This window comes from Nanorana parkeri, unplaced genomic scaffold (assembly GCF_000935625.1).
Source record: "Nanorana parkeri isolate BGI_ZX_2015 unplaced genomic scaffold, ASM93562v1 scaffold234, whole genome shotgun sequence".
Lineage (NCBI taxonomy): Eukaryota > Metazoa > Chordata > Amphibia > Anura > Dicroglossidae > Nanorana > Nanorana parkeri.
The window spans coordinates 268,523-274,115 of NW_017306502.1; the positions used below are offsets into that span (position 1 = coordinate 268,523).

At 41.5% G+C, this 5,593-nt stretch overlaps 1 protein-coding gene across 9 annotated transcripts in view; it reads left to right on the forward strand.

Annotated features, from left to right (window-relative positions):
- Positions 1-5,593, forward strand: part of CASK (calcium/calmodulin dependent serine protein kinase) — a 240,822-nt gene that overhangs the window by 198,604 nt on the left and 36,625 nt on the right. The window lies entirely within an intron of this gene.

Here is a 5,593-nt window from a genome sequence, read left to right on the forward strand (position 1 = left end):
TATATATAAATGGGAAGTTTGGGGATGATCCAGAAATTTTAAAAACCTTAAACGGTAGTGGCATGGTAGCATGCATCTATCTGGAAAGCAACTCAACCCATCTAGTTTCTTTCACAAAAGTTTTTTTTATTGATTTTTCAAAACAAAAAAGGGGCAACCTAAGTATACAAAAATGAGACCAATAGGCTGACACAGCAGCCATAATGGAAAACCAGAAGTATAAGCATGTAAACAATAAGGCATTGTTATGAATCCTAAAACAAAGTACTGCCTAAGCGGAAAAGTGAAGAAAGGGATGGGTAGGTGTTGAAGTAAGGTCCCAAATGGACCAGCTAGGATCATCCATTATCTGTCTGGCGGCTACCTCATGCTGATGCAGTTAGTCCACAAGGTCTCCTAATTCATCCAACACAGAAACTTTGGAAAGGGACCCAGTTCTCAGGCAGTAGTGGTCCAGACAAAACCAGTGTCAGTAGTTAACCCAATAACAGGTGTTAGAGGAATGGGGCATAATTGTAATAGGAGGAAGAAAGAAGGCAATAACGCCAAAGCGAAGCAGTTGACCCATGTAATTTCTACATATAATGTATACATTTTATCATTGAACTACATGTTAGGAAATTTTATAGTTTTTAGGAGTGCAGCAAAACAGATTCTAGTATCGGTGTCAGTCGCAAGTATTTGGGCGAATACTCGCCCAAATGCTCCCGATGCCTATCCTGATACCAAAATTTCAAAGATCAGGAAGCCAGGCGGCGAGTCATTACAAACTGCCCAGCTTCCTGATTGGCTGGGAAGATGGCTCCATGCTCCCTCGTCACCAGGTGACGAGGAAGCATGGAGTCGGCTTCCTGGCCAATCAGGAAGCGGGGGGGGGGGGGGGGGGGGGGGGGGAGCAGGTAATGACTCACCACCTGGCTTCCTAATTGGCCAGCTTCCCAACCAATCAGCTGGGCAACTAGTCATTACACGCCACCCAGCTTCCTGATTGGCCAGAAAGCCAAAAGCTCGTCACCTGGTAACGAGGGAGCATGAACACGGCTTCCCGGCTAATCTGGAAGCTAGGCGGCCAGTCATTACACGCCGCTGGGTCTCCTTAGTGGAACTTATCGGTACTCGATACCGAAAAACCAGTATTAGTGCATCCCTTATAGTTTTTTCAAGTTTTGTTTGTGCAGGTCTATACTTTAGGATTTCTGTTGCTTTTCTAAGCTTGAGAATCCCAGGTCAAAGTTAATGTTCATGTTACATGTGTATTCTTTTTTTTTCCAGCGAATATTTTTCTGAAATTATTCACAAAAATGTAAAAAGTGGCTGCATTTGTCGGGTATATTGCTTTTTAGCCATTAAGACAAACCTCTTAATAATGTATCAAAAATAACAGAACTAGGGATGCACCGATACCGATACAAGCATCGGTATCGGCCGCGATACCGAGTATTTGCATGACGGAACCCATTTTGTTTTGGGTACAATGTGTAGTGTTTTGATCACTTAAATCATCAAATAATTGTAGAAATGACTGTGTGTGTTAAAGTTGTTTAAGCATCATGGGCATTTCATAGTTTTTCATCCACCTTCATTCACAATTAACCTTAATTATAAAAAAAAAGGGTGATAAAGAGAAAAACATCTTTTCTTTATCATCCATTGAGGGACACAGGAAGATGGTGATTCTTAGACATTTAAGTTAGACTGCTGCCTTTAAAATGTTTGGACACTAGCAAAGCGAAAAAATGTAAAACCATTCCCCAAATAGCCCCGCCTGCTTCAAGCCAGGCCTGCTTCAGTTCTAGCTAATGTCCTAGGTTTGGACAACTTTTCCTCAGTGCTGCTAAGAAAAATTTTAACTATATTTTTATTAGACGTTTTATTAGATATTCTTCAATTAAGACTTTCTCTACCTCATGGATATTTGAAAAAAATTTAAATGCTGCTTGAAGTAGTCTCTACACACTAGCTATCGGGCTGATGTATCCTCAGCAAAAGCTTTGGAGGCCAAACCCCCCGCTGGATTGAAGATTGCAGGGATAAACTTGAATGTGATCTTTGGACACTTGCCTCTGCTTGTGATGTTTTTTAGACTTTTGTGTTAGCCACAGAGTGCTCTCTAGGTCTAGAGCTGTGGCACAGGCTCTGGTTTGACCCAGTCTCTGAAGACTCACGCTTGTGAGTAAGCTAATGGTCATGGTGAGGGTAACCTGGAATGTAACCTTCAAGGACTGGGCTCTGCATTCTGGCACTTTCCAGACATCTGTGAACTGTTAGCAGTAGAATGATTTCCAAGTCCAGAGCCTCGACAAAGCCTCTGGTGTGACCCAATCTCTGAAGACTCGCATAGTGAGTAGGGTTGGTTGGGCTGAAGCACTGGAGCTACTTTACAGTTGTACCATTTTATGCCATTTTACATTTTCTGCCACCACCATTTTGTAACTGTGCTGTCATCCGCTAGGTGACGTGTGTGTGCATGCGTGCTTTCTGCATTCTTCCTCCTACCCTTTTCAGCCTAAAGCAAGCAACTTTTGCTGCTGCTCCTGCCTTCACAAAGATTTATGGATCCACCATTCTCTGGTCTCAATCCATTGCCTTCCTTCTGTGACTTGGTCACCTCCCACCGTGTGTATGAGCCTCCCCAGAATTAGCTTTCAGGGTTTGTGTTACTGTTTGCTGAGCATTGCAGCACTTCTCTTAATAGACATAAAAAGGACAGTCCCACTGCAATGGGTGATCGCAGCCTATACGTCTCCGTTGTGGATATAGGTGATTTCTCTGTATCTCCAAAAAGATCCGATGCTGGCAATATGGATCCTGGGACCCCTAATGCTATGGAGTCTTCCTCATTGAAGTTTTCTATAGCTCCATAGCAGGAAGCTGAAAACTTTACTATCCACTTCAGATTTGTATTATCGTTTCATGAAAAATTATTTCAGCAGTCCCATTCTGATGGTAGTAAACCTCCAGCACCAAGTGTGCCTGAGGTCCCTATCCCTATCAGATTCAGACTCGCAGCCTTTTCCTAAAGAGACCCTATGCAAAGAGAAAATTCACTTAGGTTATTGAATGAGGTGAAATTGGGCTGTCTTAAATAGTCAAACATGTGCAAACAAAATTCCTGTTTTTTTTTTTTGTTTTTTTTTTAGTACGAGGCTCCATAGCCTCGTGCTATGTAGCTATTTTTCAAAATTATTCCTTGCACATGATTTGGTATTATTTGAAAAGGTAATTTTCTGTTTCACATCATTCACTTACATAAGTAAACATTGACTGTGTAAAGTGAAAATTCACTTTGGGGGCTCTTGCACATGGACATCTGTGGCAATACAACATAAATTATTGAGTATTTTCCCTGCCTGGGAGCCACAGGTGCTGCATCCAGCCTCCCTTAAGGAGCCCGTACACCTATCGATTATCGGTCGGAAATTTTCCACGAATAGTCTTTTGACCGATAATCGATCAGTTGATGGGAAACCAACGATTTTTTTTTTTACTGTACTCCTCTCCGTATTTTCTCGAAGGGCGAGGCTGGAAAACTTTTTTTGAATCATACAAAAATCGATGGATTAGTGGCGTTTTCGTACAAAAAAAATCGCAACTAGAACACTGTATATGCGCAAACAAAAATTTGTTATATCGATCGCTAAAATTCGGTGAGTTAGTATTGCTAACAAATGATTTTCGTAATCGACATTCATCTGTGCATTATGGGGTATTCGAGCGGAAAACGAACGAGGGTTCGACGATGGCACGAAAAAATTCAAAAGGCAATCGGAGAGTGTATGGACACCATTAGAAATCAATGACTGTACACTAGTTGACACCGAACACGTGTAAACACATATGCATACGAATGTACAACCCCGAGGGTAGACAGTCTATGTTTGGGGTTGTGCCCTGTACACATAAACATGCTTACACAAGTCCAGAGTACAGCCCTTGACTTCTCAGGGAGGCTGGTCACAGCACCTGTGACATTACCCAACAATACATTATTTAAAAAAATATATTTTCCTTCAGGGATCATATCTGTCATATCTGTTCATTTTATCACAACTTGGTAAATCAACCTTAAAAAAGGTGCACTTCCACAATTCAAGTTTTCTTTGTGTTGGTTTGTGGTTAGTTGGGCAGTTAGTCACCATGATATAGTGGAGGAGTGGAAACAAATAATTAATGAGTTAGTCGGGCTCATGAGCTGGTTTTCCATTGCAGGGAAAGTATATAAGAGGTTTAATTGGTTACATTTAATGCTCTTTAGTAGATCCTTATTTTAACACAATGTTCTGCTTACTAACTAGCTTTAATTTCACTTTAAAAGGAAATTAGAAGTTAAAGTATCATCTTGTGCTATGTTATAGACCTAGTAAGTTAATAAAGTTTTAAAATAAAAATGAGCACCTAAGTTTGTGAGGTTTTATGTATCATGCCTAAACATTCTGTGGAAGTAGATGTTGCATAATTTAGATTATTCCCTAAAAATTCCTTAAATTCCCTAAGCATTTTTAGTAACAGGCAGGGTTTTAGTGCCCTTTTGTATACTATATACTATTTTCAAACATTTGTTTGATTTAAACTACATCTGCCATTAAAGAGAACTGGACCAGAAGTGCTGGTCTTCTTTCTGAAAACTATAGTTGCCCACAATAAGGGTGTTCCAAATGATTGTGTTGACTTTGTCCCAAGTCAGTAATTTGGGAACCACTGAAGACCAGCCTCAGCATGACAGCCAGGGAACTAGCAGTTTCAGGAGGGATCTGCAGTGGCAGCAAAATTTTATCTGCCATGCAAGGTGTGCTTTTCAGTGGTGGTTCACAGGCCTACAAAACCTGGGGTCCTCTGATGCCTGACCTTCTCTAACATATTAAGATACAACGGGTGGAGAGAAATTGAATTACCTGAGCTCATAGGCAGAGTTTATATTTTGCAGCAAACAACATCCATTATAATACAAAGGGGCATAGCTAGATATCACAGTGCCCGATAGCAAAATGCTGTATTCTCCTCCCCCCCCGCCTTAAAAAAAAAATACCACTGAGCAACACAATGCTACAGTCATGTGGCACAGTGCCTGAGCTACAGCACATATTATTATATATGATTACTTGCAGTTAGAAAACAGTCGCTCTGTGATTGATTTCTAACCACATGTAATCATGTCACATACTATTACGTGCGGTGTGCAGGCGCTTACATGCAGTGGCTGTCACCTGATCATTAACTTGACCGGTTGACAGCTGCCGCTTGTAAACGCCAGATTAGGGATTCCTGCTGCAGAAAAATGCAAGTTCCTGACACAGGAATCCCTAATCGCACCTAGACTTACAGGTGTGAATGGAGTGGACACACACAAATATATCCCCCCAAATGCACACACATAAATAAGAGACCCATCACCTGCACAATCCCTGGTGATCCAGTGGTTGATTTAGTAAGGTCTGGTCTGGTTAGTTTTACTAACCCTTCGCTCCGGCCGAAAGGAACTAGTGTTTGCCGACACTGATGAGCAGATATGGCAGACTGTACAGCTGCGGGCTGGATAGTACCGGTTTGCGCAAAATATTTTGAGACCCCTGCACTAGAGGCTGAGACTAGGCTC